The sequence below is a fragment of the Acinonyx jubatus genome, chromosome E1 (assembly GCF_027475565.1).
Source record: "Acinonyx jubatus isolate Ajub_Pintada_27869175 chromosome E1, VMU_Ajub_asm_v1.0, whole genome shotgun sequence".
NCBI classification, from domain to species: domain Eukaryota; kingdom Metazoa; phylum Chordata; class Mammalia; order Carnivora; family Felidae; genus Acinonyx; species Acinonyx jubatus.
The window spans coordinates 36,256,019-36,275,504 of record NC_069397.1 but is presented as its reverse complement, the minus strand read 5'-3'; the positions used below and the strand labels follow the sequence as shown (position 1 = coordinate 36,275,504).

Sequence of the window (19,486 nt, the reverse complement as noted above, 5' to 3'; positions counted from 1 at the left end):
TACATATATTCAAAAATAACCAATTATTAAAAAATAAGCCAATTCAACCGGTTTTTATGAGCTCATAGTGACCCCCTGGTTAGCAGTTTGCTTGGAGTTATTCTCATTATTTCAAAACTTTATTGGCATATTCTATGACCACAAGTACTGTGTTAGGGACCAAGAGGAAGGGCAGATGGTCTCTAGGAGCAGGCCATCATGTGGCAAGCCGAATCTCTGAGCTTGTTAATTAACAACATAAGAAAGGATAGGATTAGGGGCCCACACAAACACTTAAAGTTCAGAAAAGGCAGTGTCTGCAGACTGCACAAGGGTATTTGAGCTGGACCCTGACAGACGGCACAGGGAGAGAAGAAGGATGAGCTTTCTAGACAGGGAAACAGCATGAGCAGGGCTCAGAAACCTTATGCTGAATATGGCATATTCTTGGCCAACAGGAACTTGACTAAAGTCTAGAGTTTTTGTTGGGTGTGCAGGTGTGGGTGTATTCTGGGAAATAACTCAGCATTTCTTCTATGAGCTTAGACTGAGCTATGAAAGACTCCAATGATCAAATTAAGAAGTTCCAATAATCTAGTTTCCCTTTCAGTGATGCAGAGTCATTGGAAGTTTTTAGCCAGGAAATTACATGATAAAACCAGTATTTTTCAGTGGACATAATTCTTAATATAGCTGTTCTACAACTGTTCTCCTATTGACTGAGCTATTCCATTTTTCAAACAGAATAATAATTCTTAACAAAAAGTTATTTTTTTGCCTTAGATTCCTTCTGGAACAATGTGGCATATTTTTACCTACTTAATTGATAGGAAATGTTATCAAATTAAGATTTTCTTCCAGGGTGCCTGCTGGATGGCTCAGTTGCTTGAATGTCTGACTCTTGATTTTGGCTCAGGTCACGATGCCAGGGTCATGGGATTGAGCCCTGTGTTGGGTTCTGCACTGAGCACGGAGCCTGTTTAAGATTCTCCCTCTCTCTGTCTCTGTCTCTCTCTGTCTCTGTTTCTCTCTCTCTCTCCCTCTCTCTCCTTCTGCTCCTCTCCCCGACTTGTATGCATGCTCTCTCTCTCAAAACAAACAAACAAACAAACAAACAAACAATAAAAGACTTTCTTACACATTTTTTTCCTTATATCCTGGGTTATTTTACTATTTTCCACAGGTGTCCAAAAAAAAAAAAAACCACTAGTAAACAAATACACTAATGGGAATTTTTGGAGACCATACTGATCCTGCTTAGTTCAGTGGCCTTTTTTGGGGGAAAAGGGAGATGGGTATACTCCTGACTGAAAATTTATACTGTATATGTATAGTGTGGCCATATTTTATGTTAGTAAAACTGTTTATATAAAATGAATCAAACACATATTTAATAAGGTTTTACCAAGTGCTGGAACACATTTAAGAACTACTGCTTTTATGTAGCCATATTCCAATCTATTCAATTTCAACAGATTGGAAAGGCCTATAGGGAACATTGTCTTTACCACATAGGAATTTATAATTTCATTGGAAAGGGCAATTTACAATGGCCTCTGGCTGATTCATAGTAAAGTAGAATAGTATATATAGCTCTAATACATGCATGTAAATTCTCCGAAGTAAAACAGTATTAATCCATATGTTCCCCGCCCCCACTAATTTTGACTTAGAATTCAATGGGATTGAGTTAGTGGATGCCCCACTGTTTTCTGTTTTCTCAGCTCTTGGCACACATAGTAGGTACTTCATAAACATTTTATAAATCAGTGAATTAAAGGATTTAACATAGCAGGGAGTCAGAGATTTTAGGCCCCATTATTGATTTTGTCACACATTTATTTATCAAATAGATTTGGGTATATAGCCCCTCTGTGCTCATTTTTTTCCCTCTGTGAAATCAAGATGATAAACCTTCTTTTGCAGAAATATGGTGATGCCTGAGATACTGTGTGTGAAATGATTTGCACTTCTTGGAAGAAAGGGATCTTATAAATAGAAGGCATTGTTCACGTTACCCACAGCATTCAAATTTAATTTGTACCACATGGAATATGTGGAAGGTCCATGACCTCAGTAATGAAAGCTGCTGAGCCCTTGATGCCCATGGAAAAAAGCGTTTTCTCCTTGTTTTTCTGGCTGTCAGAGAATGGTTGCTGTTTCCCCTGCCTGCCTATTCTAACTATGATGTACTTACTTTCCTCAGCCCCATCCCAATTTCTCATTACGAATACTGAAATGAGCAGGTCCTTTAAATTGGAGAGGGTAGAAGGTGCATACGTCTGAAAGAGCAGTAATAAGGACCCTTAACTTAGGAATGAAGAGTTGAGGGAGATGGGTAAAGAACACTGACTAGGACGTGCAAGAAAAGACAGATCAATCCGAACGATTCATCATGCCAGGAGCTGTCCAAATAATCAAAGGTATCAGCCAGGGTGATGTATAGCTGATGTCACTTGGGGAGACCCTTAACAAGGCAGCTAGTACAACAGCTGCTGCTGGTCAGTGAGTATCACAGCACATGCCAGGCCAGGGCAGGGGAACACAGACCATCCATCACTGACCCAACTTAATGGCTAGGCTTATTAGTAAACATTCTCTGTGGCTGACAGCCTGTAATGCTACAGGATGTTCCCCAACTGTCCCCCAAATAAACGGACTCACCTGACAGATGTGCGAAATCTGTGGTCCCTCTTCAGATTCTGTGGGTAGGTATAATTTGTTCTATTTTATTGATAGAGGGAAGAGTCTTTAGAAAGAGTGAGAGAGGGAGGATATGTATGCAGCTCCCATTTAGCAAATGCATTCATAATCTATTCTTCACCCAAGATGTTTTTTTCTCTTCTTAACCGTAAATCAGAAAAGTGACAGTGTGTGTTACATACATGCATTATTCCATAGGCACTACTGTAGGTGAGTTTCATCTATATCTTTCCTTACTATGGATCAGAAATCCCCAAAGTGGAAATAAAATCCACTCTCTGTACTAAAGATATCTAAGTCTACTTTAACTACATTATGTTCTTGGAGGGGATATCTTAATGGACTAAGTATGAGGTTTGCAATATCTAGACTTCCTGGAACCACAGGTTCAATTCCCAGCTGAATTGGCTCAGTCCTCAAGTCTTCACTGGCAGATAAATTAAGATACTAAGAAGCTTACTGTGCACAGATCTCTTAGATGAGTTGTCGTAACCCATAATCTCATCTATTTTTTTAAGTGGACATTAAACTTGGTTCTGCTGTTTTTGACCTTGCTGAAAAATTCTATATAATCTGCATGGTAAATCTAATGCTTATTGTTCAAAAGAGATGTACCATTTACGATGAGAGTGCATCCTCCTCTAAGTCGGGGACTTTTTTTTTTTTTTTTTTAAGGCAGCTGGGCTTTGAAATGGGCAGGTTATTGTAATTCCAATTACTGCTTCCTAACTTTTCACCTTTAGTTTTCCTGGACTTGAGCTAACTGTTTCCCCTCACCCTTCAATGCATCTTCTTCCTGGCCTGATCTTGACTTGCCTCTCTAGTTTTGGCTATTGATCTTGCTTTGAATTCCAGCACAGGTGAATTCTTCAAGCCCTACTTAATGGCGTGGATTCTGGATTTCCCCCTACTCTGACTTCTGAGATTGGTGTGATCCCTCAAGTCTTACTTCAGTTTCTGTACATAGAGAGGGAACATGATACAATGAAAAAAGTTCCAGCTTGGGAGAAATTAAGACAGTTTCCAGTAGGACTGTTTTCTCAACTGCTCCTATTCATTCTTCCTGTGCTCTGGTCCCAGCACTGCTACCAAGTGGCTTTCTAATGGTGGGCAAGTCATGTGGTCTGTGTGTTGGTCTGTAGAATGGGTACACTGGGACTCATGAATACATGGCTCCTTCCAAGTTCCAAGATTCTTAGATCCTCCTTTGTTTTACCTGGGATCCCTGTCCCTGGCTTCAGCTCAATAGAGAAAGGGACTGGAAAGCATTTTATTTTATTTTATTTATTTATTTATTTTAAAACAAATTTTTTTTTCAACGTTTATTTATTTTTGGGACAGAGAGAGACAGAGCATGAACGGGGGAGGGGCAGAGAGAGAGGGAGACACAGAATCGGAAACAGGCTCCAGGCTCCGAGCCATCAGCCCAGAGCCCGACGCGGGGCTCGAACTCACGGACCGCGAGATCGTGACCTGGCTGAAGTCGGACGCTTAACCGACTGCGCCACCCAGGCGCCCCTGGAAAGCATTTTAAAACCTAAATTTTATGCATCATCATCACACTTGATAAATGCTGATTGAGCATTAACACTCTGTGTCAAGAATTTTAGAATTTTATATAATGCAGAGAGTATTGGCGCTTTGGAGATTTATATTCAGAGAGGAGACTCAAGAAAGTAGCCTCAAAGAGAAATTAATTTTTAATTTTTTGTTATGAGGACTAGAAGATGTGAAGTTTACTGGTCAGTACAAAGTGTCAGGGAAGAGCATGATTCAGGAACCAAATGGCCTCCTCTAAATTCAGGTTCCACCACTTAACTAGCTGTGATACTTGAGCAAATTGCTCTCTGTGACTCAATTTTCTCATCTGTAGGATGTGGGTAATGATAATATCTACCTTACAAGGTCCTAATGAGGATAAAAATGAGTTGCCATTTAAAAGTGCTTAGAATTATGCCTGACACATAGTAAGTATTATATAAATGTTGGCTAGATAAAGAAAAACACTGGAGCTATAAATTCCATCATGCATTTCAAAGTTTCAAAGTATGTTCTATGTATGTCCTGAGCATTCATGAGTAGCAGAGATATTATGGCCCATATTTCACATCTAGAATTAAGTTGTAGGCTTATGTGTATAGAAACACTGATAAGATTCAATATCATTAAGATTGCTGGAACCATCATCATACATGCGGAGTGTGTGTGTGTGTGTGTGTGTGTGTGTGTGTGCGTGCGTGTGTGTGTGACAGAGAGAGAGAGAGAGAGAGAGAGAGAGAGAAATCTTTCTAATCCACCAAGGAAAAGTCTGTCTCTAAAATACTTTAGACATTTTTCACTGGTGTATTGTGCCTAGCTCAAAGACAGGATATAGAACATTTGTGTTAACAAACCTCCCATAGAGAGCACTGACACTTGAATAGCTCTAAATGTTTTCCAACATCTGGCCAAAGCTAATAACAGCTTCCACAGGTTGGTTTCTGCTTTTGGAGCATCATTCAAGACACTGCTGTAGGATTCTGTTAGCTTCTCAAATCGTATCCAACATAGAGACAAAGGTAGACATAATTTAAGCCTTGAACTAGGTACTATGCTAGAGTTGGGGGAATGGCCTGGCTAACACTTATTAGACTGCACTTATGTGCCAGCTGTTGCTCTAGATGTTTCAATTCTTATAGCAACCATAGGAGGTAGGCACTCTCCCATTTTATAGATGAAGAAACTGAGGCATGGAGAGAGTAACTTGTCTAGGTGACACAGCTAGTGAATGTCAGAGCTCATAGTCAAGACTTTAAGCTTATTGGCTGGGGTTTTAGGCATTTGAGGAAACGAGAGAGAACGAGGCACCACAGATCTGGCTGAAGGGGAGGTTAGTGTGGTGGGGTTCTTAATGACAACACAAAAAAAGTTGATTTTTGCCATGCCCTTTGTGGGTGCCCAATAAGTATGTGGGGAGTATGAATACTCTCTTCAGTGCTGAACTTTTAATATGAAAAATTGATTTTATTTTGGTTTTTATTACAGACACTTGGAAATGAAGCAATGGAATGATAAGCATCGGTTGTCTGGAAGGATCAACTGAGTTAGCAGAAATAAACTTTTTTTGTGTTGTCATAAAACATTTACAGTTTTTTACTTACAGGTTTGACTCATCACTACTATAACCCCTCCCACCCCCCCGCCCCAGCCCCGAATCTCGAGTACGTGTTTTGCCTATTGCGAACGCCAACATTACCCTCCCCAATTAAAATACCAGGAAGACATTTGAACCCAAACATTATTCTTTGGATTAATGAAATCCAACAGCAACTGTTTCACCCCTGGACTATTCCAAACCAAGTACTAATGACTGAAGACCATTCCTCATCTTGTGCTTGGGTAGGGAGCTCTGAGAAATGAGTCTTGGGCCCTGTCCAGTTTGTAGTGGAAAGTGCACATGCCACAAAATGTTGTTTCCGCATTTGCTTCCCTGCTGACAGTATTTGTGCGAAGGGCAGAACATCCAGGCTCAGACCTTGAACTGAAAAACCCTTCTCACTTTTCGACAGTGTCCCTTTGGGTTGGAATGCAGGTCAGGCACACTTGTCCAGTCGTGGCCACTACTGGGCTGTCTGCTCTGGGGCTAAAAAAAGACGCTGATTTCCTGGAATATCTGCCCTGCAATTTTTACAGGAACAAGCTTCATTAAATTAAAAATAATAAGCCGGGCAATTTTCTTGTCGAAACCTGTTTCTTAACACTTGCTGTCTGCAGGGGAGCCTTCCAGAATGTTTCCTGTCCATGTCAGGTTAGGGCACCAACAAAGCTTTGTTTTGTGTTAAACTTAAAGGTCTCTTCCTGTAGATTCTTCCAGAACTGCTGGATGGACACAGGCAAAAATCGTGTCCAACAAAAGAATGATTTGCTGACTACTCAAAACAAACATGATCATCTCTTAAATTTCTTCTATTAATAAACATATATGACTATAAGATCCTAACCTTTTATTAGACAAGCATATATTAAAATGGAGTAGAATAGAGGTATAATAAAATATTCACTTGACTGATCCTCATCTAAAATTATACTTGTATAAAAAGGACATTGTGTGGGGACACCTCGGTGGCTCAGTCGGTTAAGAATCGACTTCAGCTCAGGTCATGATCTCACAGTTCATGGGTTTGAGCCCTGCATCGGGCTCTGTGCTGACAGCTCAGAGCCTGGAACCTGCTTCAGATTCTATGTCTCCCTCTCTCTCTGCCCCTCCCCTGCTCATGCTCTGTCTCTCTATCTCTCTCAAAGTAATAAACATTAAAAAAATTTTTTTTAAAAAGGACATTGTGTAGTCCTTTATGATAACCAAGTGTCTTACATAGATTATTTCATGTAATCCTCATGATGTAGGGGGTAGATGTGATGTAGATGAGGAAAGAGCCACTAGTACTTAAGTAACATGCACAGTCTCACACCATTTAAGGGACAGGTGCAGGCAGGGCTTGGAGTTCTCTGTTTCAGCCTCTTTAAACCATCTAGGGTTCTCGAGTCAGTGTGTATGGTGGTTTTCAGGTCAGCTGCATTTGCAACACCTTAAAGATACACTTTCCAGAGCCTACCTCTGTTCCACTGGATCTCAGGATGAATTTCTGGTTGAGGAAATGGGAAATCTACATTTTTTTTTCTTTTTTACAAACTTCCCAATAATTCTATCATGCAGGCATGTTTGAGAAGCATCTAGCACACTGAGTATCCTCTCAGACCAACGCTTACACTATTATTTCAGGAAAAGCTAGTAATGCAGGGTGTGCTCACCGAAAGAGCTGTTGTAAAAGCACGCACTGTGAAAAACAAAATGCTGAAGAAAGAGGGCTGAGTGAAAAACAGGACAACCCAGGTGCAGAAAGTAAAAGCCAATTAACTTAGCACAATACACAGGTGAGGTTTCAGAAAATGAGTTAATCAAGGAATAGTTTCAGAAAGCAAGGGACTGTAGGCTGGGATGGGATAACTGTCCCCAAATATTTGAAGGGCCGTCCCATAGAAACATGTAGAAGTGGATGTACTGGGACCTGTGAGCAAGAGCTAATGAGAAAGAAGGTTAGGCTCAGCATTAGGAAGACCCTTTAAACTCTGGAGTGTTCCCCCAACCCCCAGTCCTGGGGAACAACATTGGCCACCAGGTAGGAAGCCCCACCTCACTGTAGGGTTAAGCAGGGACCATGTGACCTCGTGTTGACAGGCCTGTACTGACTGGGAAGTTGGCTTTATCTCTATAATTCCATATTCTTTCTATACTCTCCTATTCATGCTTCTCAAAATATCTACGTAGAATAAATAGAGGCATACATTACCGATAAGCATTTTGCAGTCAGAGAAGTTGAATCGAGCTAAGATGAATTGCCAAAAGTGATGGGCTTGCTAGCAAAGCTGAGAACAGACCTGTCCTTCCTGGCCTTCTCTCTTGTGCCTCCTTGCCCCACCCTATAAACCACTTAGGTGCTTTTTAAGAAGCCCTGAAGCACCTTGGAATTTGGGTTGGCCTGAAAACTGCTACTTCAGGCCAGTCACCTTGGAATTTAAAATGCAGATTCCTGGGCCCCACCCCGGATTTACTGAATCACAAACTTTGGGAAAGGGACTCAGGAATCTGAATGTACACCATTTTGGACTTGTTCCGTCTGAATTAGGGGGCAGGAAATCTGATAATCTTGTGTTGTACATACTCCTCTTTGTAACTGCAAATCGATTTCTGTGAGTCCAAAAACATCATCAGGTGAGTAGCTTTCCATATAAACGTTTCATCGTCCTGGCTTTATATTTACATAGGTACAAATATTTATATAACGATCCCAGGTTCATGTATTTACAGAAGTAGCAGATGGCTGCAAAGGTGATATGAATGCATCTGAGTCATTGGCAAGGGTTCCCTGTGTACTTTACAGGCCTGGGTAAATGTCAACCTTTACTTAAATTATAGCAGCATAGAGTGTGTGGATATGGGAATAGTACGACGTTCGAAAAAAAATTCCCTGCCCTTCCCATCGGCTCTGAGTAAGTATCCCATTGGATTAACTGGAGTCCACTTGATTGCTACAGTTTCAATAGCTTGTTCAGACATCGATCGCTGTCATGTCACTGGGAGAAAAGGATTAATAATAGGGTGCTCAGGTTGGCTCAATACTGCTGATAGTGCCTGACAAAAGACCGTTCAGAGGACTCCCATGGGGGTGCCGCCTGCATAGGAAAGCTACCAGCAACATCATTCAGGATTCCGCAGAATAATGATTAACTCCAGAACTTCAGCCTACGAAACCCAACCAACGGTTTCTATTATTTCCAAATAAATTCACTCCCTGATCTTCCTTCTCTTAGATTCACAGATGATCTGGAGCCAAATTCCCCAGTGGATACCCATGATCATGATTATGTCCTTGTGTCAGCCTTGTGCCTTGATTACTTCCAAGAGATGTGGCTTTTTTTGTTCTGTTTTGTTTTTGTTTTTTGCCAATCCCGATCGTGGGAAATGGTAAGAGACAGGAGAAGCTTGGTTCGGTGAGTGCCTCTGGAAATGTTACAGGAGAAAGGCTCCACCCCCCACTGTGCGTTCCAGCTCCATTTCAGTGGGCAGTTGTGGCCAGCAGGTATCACAGACTGGGGAGGACATTTAAAAGAAACCCCGTTTCACCTACAGAAAATTAAAGGGAGCCGCTTCACGATGGGGCCCCGTGTTTAACTGGAATTAAGATGAAGGGGAATATATGAGAGGCAAGCATGATGACCCTGTTTGGCCAAGGTTTGGAGAAAGGGACTAGAAAGCAGGGGGAAAACTCTGACCTCCAGTGAAAGTAAGAACAGTTTGTAATTTAAACAGGTGGAATATGACACTACAAAACTTAAGCCCAACAGCTTTCCTCTCTGGCTCCCCCACCCTCACGTGACAAGAGTTTCAAGTTGTTGGGTCATTTGTTCTTGGCAGTGGAAAGTGTTTGAGGGCATTTATCTCCATAGCCAGCAATTTCATAACTACATGACTTCTTATTCAAGTGCACTTAGATAATTTTCCGAGGTTTCATAACAGCTTTATTTATCTATGCTTTAATGCCTTTCCTCTTAAGAGCTCAAGATGCTGGTTATTTAACATTATAATCCAGATATGAGAATTAAAAAGGCATTGGGTGCCATACTGCTATCTCCAATGATAGTGCCACTAAAAATAACACAATTAACTTGATGTCAGCACTCAGCTTGTTCTTATATATAGGTTTCTTAAAAATATCCAGACTACTTTAATTAGAGCCACAGACTATTTTAATTATTCCTAAAAGACTGAGTATACTCCACTGACTACAGTAAATACATGAGATAGAAGACAGTTCTCTACGAACTTGTATATGCTAATGACTGTGTTCTTCAGTCACATTCATGGGAAGATAAGCAATTGTTCAGGATGAAGTTGCTACAGGGCTACACACAGCCAGTTGCAAAGGCCAATGAGGCTACATGTCACCTGGCATCATGGAAATGGCATCCAGAGCTCAAGACATCAGCAATGCAAAACTCAAGGTAAATATGTTGTTCAGTTCGATCCAATTGTAATGCGATCCAACCCAATCATGTAAACCTTTAGTCAGTGTCTGTTATGTGTCAGGTAATGTTCTGAAAGCCCTGGCGGCGGTGGGGGGGGGGGGGCGGTATCAAGATTAAGAAGAAATAAATTTAACTTTCAAGGAGTTATTTTTCTGGTAGGAAAGACAGTCAAATGAATAACACAATACACATGATGAAGAGAAAGCAACACTATAGACACATGCATTAATACAAAACAGATGAAGGAGATAAGTAGGGGTATCTTATGGTAGAATATGTATTGGTTTTGAAACCACGTGAACTTTGGTTTAAATCATAGATCTTTCAATTGCTTGCTATGAAGCTTTGAGGAAAATATTTTGACTGTCTTAGCCTTGGCTTTACGTTTTCAGAATGGGGATAACACAAACTCTGAAATGCTTTGTGAAGACGAAGCAAGGTAAGATTTGTAAAAGTATCAAACATAGTTCTGGCATGAGTCTCCTAGCAGGAGCTCAAGAAAATGTTAATGTTAAGTGTTTCCTTGTGTGTGTGTGTGTGTGTGTGTGTGTGTGTGTATGTGAAAGCTTCACAGAGGGGACAGAGATGGGGCTTGGGTTTTAAAGGATGAATAGAAGTTCTTTAACAATAAAGAAACAATATATAAAAAAGAGATGTAAAAAGTGGGGAACAGCTGGTATGCAAAAGGGAGAGTGAACAGCAAAGGGAAATGAAGCTAGAGAGTGGACTGGTCTTCAAAGAAACTGAGAAAGGAACAAAAATGTACATACTTAGGGAGCATCACAGAATGTGTGACACTGGAGCATTAAGCACCATGACAGTTGAAGGTCAAGAAGCGGCAGACTATCCCAACTTGTTATGTTTCTATGAAATTGGAACAGAGTTTCAAAAGTTAGCTTTCATTCTTCTACCGAGTTCATCAATGACTCTCATTAATTTCATTTAGTAGCAAGCTCAAACTACAGAGTGAGATCAATTACAACAAAACTCTGGGCTGGGAAATGCTGCCATTCTATCCTGTGCCAATGTAACAGCAGAATACCCACAATGCTGCTGCACAATGTGTTAAATTGGGACAAGCATGATTAGAGACATGTTCAACTGCCCATGAAGCACAGCATTTAGCAGCTCAGCAACGCCAAGGACGCCTGGGGAATGTTGGTGTTCACCTCCCAAATCAGGCTCATAGCACTGAGAACACATTCTCTGCAAACGTAAGATGCTATTCCACTCCCAAAATAATATCACCCATAGGCAAGTCTTGTGCACTTGGGACCAGAGATCATAACTCTTGCCCTTGCTTTACTCACAACGAACCTACAGTCAAACATACCAGAGCATATTGGCTTTTTACTACAGTCTAGTATTAGCTCAGGGGACCATATTCCACCCCTCCCCTTTTTTTAAAGTAATAGTTTAGGATGATCCATTGATATTTGTTTTTGAGAGAGAGAGAGAAAGCACGAGTGTGGGAGGAGCAGAGAAAGAGGGAGAGAATCTTAAGCAGGCTCCACACCCAGTGCAGAGCCTGATGAAGGCCTTAACCTCTTGACCATGAGATCATGAGCTGAGCCAAAATTAAGAGTTGGATGCCTGAGTCACCCAGGCACCCCAGGATGATCCATTGACTTAAGAGGGGAAACCACCCCAGGATTTCTGATGAAGCCCAGACACAATTTAAGGATAAAATTCACACGGACTCACCACAAAAGATGTTCAACCTTTTAAAAATAGTTACATGGGCATGGTATGATGGTGTTCTTTCAAAAGCAAGGACACTAAAATCAATCATAGAGCCCATAAAGTTCAATCAATCTCTTTAACATTGAGAACGCTTTCTGGTATTCTTTTCTTTATTCAATAAACATAAACTGAGCGCCTTCAAAGTTATAAGGACTATATAATGAGTCCTTATATGAGATACAAAATAAGTAAGGTAATTGTCCTCATGGAATTCACTCTAGAAAAGGAGGGGACAGAAGGTAAACAAATAATTATAATACAAACTATCATTTGTATTAATGCTTCTACCAGGTTCCATGGAATCACAGAAGAGAGTCACTAACCCTTCCCCAATCTTGAATATATGTAGAGGCTTATGCAACATAGTAGGTTCTCAATATTCATCGAATTAATGAATGAAAGTGATAAACCCCTAAATATAAATGATCTATATATAATATTAAGTTCTTTAGTCATTTATTGAAATTAAACAAAGAAACTTAACAAGCACGTGAGTTTGGCAATCTGCAAAACACTAAGAGACCATGGAAGACTATTTGACAATGGAGGGGGAGGGACAAATAAGGATGTTAACTTGGGCTATAAAGTTTGAGTTGAATCTTGAAGGAAGAGTAGGAATTCACTAGACATATAATTCACTGGGACAGGATTCTGGGCAAAGAGAAAAGCATATGCCAAGGTGTGTTTTCGTCCAGGGGACCACTTGGATACACTCTAGTGTATCTGTAGATACATGGTTCGTGTCGGGGAGTGATAGGAGATGAAGCCAGGTAGTCATAATAGTAACACCGATTTATTGTCAAGTGCTTACTACATGCCAAACTGGGCGATGCACTTTATATGCATTATACCGTGCAATCTTCAAAACAATACTAGGAGGAAGGTGCTATTACTGTCTCTGCTTCACAGATGAAGGAACTTGAATTCATTGAGGATAAGCAACCTGCCCATGATCATACACCTCTTAAGTCATGCATCTGGATTTCAAGTCCAGCTCTTTCCGACTCCAGAGACCATCTGCTTAAACAGAATTAGTACTACCTTACATATTAAAAAGATATTTATTATGCCTTAACCACTCCACGTTCCCAATTCCCAAATACAATAAGAGAACAACATACAGTTTTCAGGACTACAGTAAAACAAGAAGAATAAGAAGGAACTTTTTTCCATAAGGTTACGTAACTATTCAATATAAGAGACTTTACTTTGAACTTACGTTCTTCCTGTTTTCTGACATGAAAAAATTCTTTTGTGAAATTACGTTGATAGAAGGTGATAGTTATTTAAAAAATATTTTCATCAAAGTTAAAAATTCTCAGTCCTTCTCCAAATCTCGAAATTACTGCTCTAAGCTATGAAGCTATGCTGCCTTACTAATGGTTGTGTAAGCCATGCTATAGCATTTAAATTTGTCCTGTAAGCCATGGGCAGTCATTTAAGCAGTCTTAGTGGGAAAATGATAAATTTTGCATTTTAGAGGGATTATTTCTTTATGATTGTTGAGGATAGACTGACAATGAGAGGGAAAACAGGGAGATCAGCTGGAAGATGAGTGTAACCGTCCAACAAAGATGATAAGAACCTTGAGCCAAGACTAAGGTAAGAGAATGAAGAGAAGGGCATCATTTCAAGGGACACTGAAGAGGTAGACTCAGTGGGCCTTGGTGACCAATGAGACATGGGGTGTGCAGGAGAGAGAGGGAATTTAGGACAATTCCCTAGTCTCCAAACTATAACAGTTTGAAGGATGGACCCTCCTGTATAAGAGTTTGTATACAGGAAGAAGAGTGGGGTGATAAGAGGAGAGAGTTCAGTTCAGATATGTTTTGATTTCAAGGACAATCAGATACAGATGATTTTTAAATGTTGATTCTACCTTACCAATATAGTCATGACACTTGATATAAAGACTCCAGGCCTAAAAAATAAATTTTGCTACATGAAATAAACATTTTTAGCAAATGTACAAAATTAATCTTAGGCACAAGTGTAGTTATCATATGACCACTATTATATTGTGAGCACTGTCATACTTCATTGTTAACATGAATCAGAGAAATGTTAGTGAGCAGGCAAAATGTTTGGAAGGCCAGTAGGTTATTTTGCACCTATCAGAAAGACTAACGGCTACAAAGCGCTTTGAGATCTTCAAATGAAAGATGCCCAGAAGAACACATTATTAATGTTGGCTATTAAGATATATAGAGAGGAATCTTTAGTTATCCAGAAAAGCCTGCAGGTAAAAGACAATGACTAAGGGACTTGGAAACAGACATACTTGATATTATTTCTGAATTTCTATGAGAGTAAATAGTAACAAATCAAATGCACCATTTAAAAAATATGAACACTTGGGGTGACAGCAGCTTCCTGAAGACAGAAATGAATTTAAGACAACATCCATCTCTGGACGATGAAATTCACATTCCCTCCTCACGCCACCCCAATTAAAGGGAAAGAATCTCGACCTGACAATCTGCCCTTCAGTATCTCAGACCCGGGTTGAGGGCAGATGTAGTGACCTCCTCCTGAATAAAAAGGGGAAGGGGATTGGGCAGTAAATTCTGTCCTGGCGAACATCAGCCCGGTAGTAAATCGGAATCCTCTCCGTGCCCTCTTTATTATCACATTCACAGCATGAAGTTATGAGCTTCCTCAGAGCTCCTGCTATAAAAATGTGATGGATGGTAGGGAAACCTCAGGGAGTTAATCTATTCTTCCATTAAATTTTACTTTAATTGGTCTGTGAGTCAATCAGAAACTCACTAGACAGTGAATTAAGAAAGAAAAGAATGAAATAGAAAAAGAGCTTTCTTTTGCAGTTACTATATTATAATGCAGGATTATTCTTCCATTGAAAGAAAAGGGAGACCATTGGTCCATACAAATAATCCCTGGCTCTGTAAAGAAAATGAGAGAAAAACAGGCAACCATGAATCCTACTCACTGGTGACATTAATACATGTGACATTTACACACACTCACCACATACCCCACCAAGCGAAAGCAGGCTTCTCAGCCTCTCTCCACCCCCACCCCCAGTAATCAGAATGAGAGAGAGAGAGAGACAGAATGGAACGTCTAAGGAAATTAATGCAGAGAAAAATAAGCTGCTAAGAATCTCTATCATCAGTAACGTAACTCTGTCGATACAAAAGAAGGTAGATGTTAAAGACCAAGGATGGATCCGCTGAAATTTTCATGGGTTCAGTTAGCAAAATGTTTGTGCAGTATTTAAGGCCATAATGGGCTCTGATAAAGATTCTCAGAATCTAATAATGGCCTCTCTGGACTTCTTGTCTAATTAGTGGAATACGGAGCGAGCCAGCTTGGAACTGAGCATTGCTTGAGATGAAGAAGTGGCGGGGGGGGGGGGGGGGGGGCGGTGCGGAAAAAGCCAAAGCTGAAAGAAAAATAAACCAGAGTGAAGCAGGAGAAAAACAAGAGCAGCCAGGGTTTTAAAAACTGTGCTCCCAAGCTGACAACTGAAGTTTATGCCTTGAAATATATGATAATAAGGTTTTATGGGAGTGAGCCCCAGGGACCCAAATGTCTCTCTGTAAACAACGGACTTCAGGGAAAAGCCAAGGTTTGAATAATGTACTCAGTCTCCCTCATGATAAAAAAAAAAAAAAAGCGAAAAGCAGTGAAGACAGGAAATGCTTCCCTTTATTCTGACTGTAGAACCCTGAGTTGCAGCAAATACCCTCTGAGGGTAAAGACAATTGACGACCAATGTAGAAATACAGTTGTCCCATGTTAAGACAAGGGATTTAAGCCTCGGCAGCCTCAGAAACCTGCGGTTGTATGAGAAGAACCTAGTAAAGTGCTGCCTGTCCACCCTTAACGCATGGGCAATATATGTCCAGAAACCAAATGGTTTATTGTGCAGTGTAGCTGCAGTGGAATTACTGTGGGGACATCAGAATGACTGGATCCTTGAAGCGTGTACTATTTATCCCCGGTGCTGCAAAGGGTTACACCTGAACGTGCTGCCCGTTTCCACTGGTCCACGTTTTGGGCCAGGGTACCTCGTGGGATATTACCAGCTGAACTCTATCCGTAGCGTGATGATTTCCTTTGGAGACTAGGGTCAGGTAAAGCTCAAAGGTAGCCTTAAGCAACTGCTAAATGATCAAAGTCCCCAGTGTACTCTGAGACTGAATCAGGTTGCCTTTAAAATTCTTCATCCTCAAAGACAACAGCTCTATCCTCTTTATATAAACGTAAGGCCATGAGACAGTAAAGTGCTATTTCTATAGGCATTAGTTCCACCTTATATATTAAAAAGGTATTTGTTGTGCCTTAATCACTCCGGGTCCAGGATCATAAGGGACCTTGTTTCTTGGTGGGAGGCTATAGTGTGAGAGGTTACTTAGTCATCACTAGCCTCTAGCGATGCTGGAACACCACACATGGGGCTCCTCAAACAGGAAGTCAAAGCCAGGCATGACCCTTGGATGAACTCGGTGCATTTTCGGGCAAGGGGCCTGATGAATCTCCAGGGACAGTGCTGCTCTGTGCCTCTGTGTCTGCATGTACGTGTTTACTCCTCCGTGTGCGTGTATGGAGGTGGGTGGTGCTGAAGGGAAGGAGGGTGTGAAGGTTCTGGATAATTATGAAAATTAGATCTTTTACAGCAGGCTTCAAGCTCAATTTGGGCTGACAGCTCATGAACAGATCATCTGAAGTCTTAATAGGCCAATGCTGGTTCAATAGTTGTATGGTTAAATCATGCACATTTGTGCCACAGCTGACACACACAAACAGACCCACATGCCTCAGAGGGACCATGTGGATGAGTCTATATTTAACATTCTTCCTCTCTGGGGAAGGCTAAACAAAGCAAAACAAAACACATCTAAAATCCTGCTTGAAACTTTTGCCGGCCAGAGAAATATTCTGGCATTCTTTTCACTCTAAGATGTCTAGTAGTAGGAATGTTGCATGATTAATAAAGCCCTTCCAGATACGTTTGACCTTGATGCCTTTCCAAAATATTTCTGAATCCCACAGTCAGAGATATTATCTTCCAAGTTGCTTATCTATATTCAAAACCACCTGGCCGGGTCACGGTGGGAAATTTTTTTCCCTACTTTTTAGTTACCTGTCCCCAAAGCACCGACTCTCCTGCCTTCCGTACTTTGGTGGTTAGCTTTGTAAAATGATGTCAAGATACCCAGGCCCCTGACACATCCTGAATTCTGGAAGAACGTGTTTCCTGAATATTCCCGATAATGGGCTTAATACTAAAGGGGTTAATGAGGTTGCATAAGGCAGCATTTCCTCTTTAAAGGAGAAAAAAAAAAAGTCCAACAACATTAGCAGCAGTTTCTTCTTATTTTTCTCTGTGTTTGCAGTAATGGCTCCTCCTTGCAGCTCCAACATGGGGGGAAGGGAGAAAGCAGTATTGCTAACCTGCCTGGCATCTGGCTTCCAGCAGGGAGAGAGGCTCATCCACCTCACCCCTCAGGCTTCTTTAACTGAATTAGCCGTATTAAGTGCCTTGGTAGCCCAGGGAATGAACATCGTCGATCAGTGCCTGAGAAGGCATGTTTGGAGGGTATAATTCTGCCGGAGGAGAATGGACTCCCCAGCACATGGGCCTAAACTGCAGAGTAACAGAGCCCTAAATCTCCAGTTGCAGATTTACAGCCTCCATTCTCCTTCTTTACTGCAAATACAATCCGGCAGTAATGGTCTAACACAGCAACACCATCACCAACTGGCTGATGGCTCGCATAAAAGCAATGTCAACCAAAAACTATGAGTTTATAAAAGGGAACAAACCCTCAACAGTGACAAGAACATGAAACCCATTAACAATTTAAACACTCTCCATTTTTTATTTCCTACCTTGAAGCTATTATTGCTGATAGAAAGCTTCTCAGTGGAGTTAACCACTGCAAGGGAGGGTTTGGAAGCTAGCTTAACTCCTAAGACAGGAGGTTATGTGGTTTGAACCATTTGATGGTGTGGTTTGAACCTTTGTTAATAGGAATGCCACCTGGTAACCTGTAGCTGAAAAGAAGGTCTCAGAAAATTGCAGGTGTGATAGGACCTCCCCTGGTAGGGCTATCAAATTATTTCAGGAATCACACTGAATAAATGTGGTTGGGATTGGACGTTGCTGGTCTACTGACTATGTCAAGACTTGGGCCTGCACTGTAGAAGGAGTGATAGAATATTTTTTTTTGGAGGAACTTCTGCAAAGATCAAGGATCGAACCTTGGAATTATGATGTTCAGTGGGGGTACATTTTACTTGTGATAGTTCCAATCCCTTGAAGGGACACTGCCACCTGAATATTCCACTCTGTGAACTGACTCTACCTGATCTATGATGTAGAATGTAACTCGTCACACACTATGACCTTCTGGTCTTTAGGTAATCAGATGCAAATAGTATAACTAATTTGCCCAACTTAACTACGGGACTCTTCCACTAAAAAAATTATTACTATGGAATTCCTTGGGGAAAAATGCTTGAGTAAACCATCTTTTCCTCCTCTCCTCCCACCAGTGAACAAGAAGACATGACCTTAAGGAGATATATAAGCCCATCGTTGGGTGATTCACCCCAAAGCAAAAATTCTTCCCTCTGTTCTTTAAATCAGACAAACCCAATGAAAATAGCAAACTCACTCCTTTTGTAATTTTGAGTTTTGTGTGTGTAATTTGGCAAACAGTTCATCTTTTAGAAATAGGTTCTTAGCACTAAAAAGGAAAGAAATCCTGTTTTTGCAAAAAAAAATGTTGAATATGGTTACATATATCCACACAAATAGTACCAATGAAGTTAAAGGTTCCTGATTATCATACATTGTGCTGATTATTTGAGCAACTGAATATAAAGTTTAATCTGTACTAATGGGCCTGGGGGAAGTACAAATAAAACTGAGAAATAAATACTTGTTTTGCAGTAAAATGACTCCTATCTATCTATCTATCTATCTATCTATCTATCCGTCTATCTATCTAAAATAGGTTTCAGTGACACACGATATTGTATTGTGAGAATATTCTCATATTTTTGGCACTTTAAAAATGCATTGCCTCACAAAAGAATATCAACCTATCGCAGTCTCTCTTAACCTGGGCTAGCTTGAAAAGAGGGGTCATTTCATGTTGCTTTTGTTATGTGTACATAGATTTTGAACTGAGCAGACATTACACCTGTTGATTTTAAGTGTCTCCTCTGCCAAGAAAAAGAAAAAAATGTTGAGAAGGAAAATAAGAGAAGTTAAATAAAAAAAGATAAGAAAAAAGGAACTAACAAAAGTTATCCCCCCCCCCCCCCCCACCGCAGTGGGCAAGGAAATCAAGCTACAGTAATTTTCATTATAATAGTGTTAGAAAATGGTTAGCCTTAATGTTTGATAATGACCAGAGCTAATATGGTTCTGTTTTCAGTGTGGATAACATTTAAGGAAGTAGTGGAATGTATGGCAGCTTTCTGGATCTATACAATCAACTCCAATGAAGCCTTTTCTCTA

At 40.6% G+C, this 19,486-nt stretch overlaps 1 protein-coding gene across 1 annotated transcript in view; it reads right to left on the bottom strand.

Moving 5' to 3' along the window:
- Nucleotides 1-19,486, bottom strand: part of SKAP1 (src kinase associated phosphoprotein 1) — a 276,200-nt gene that overhangs the window by 81,139 nt on the left and 175,575 nt on the right. The window lies entirely within an intron of this gene.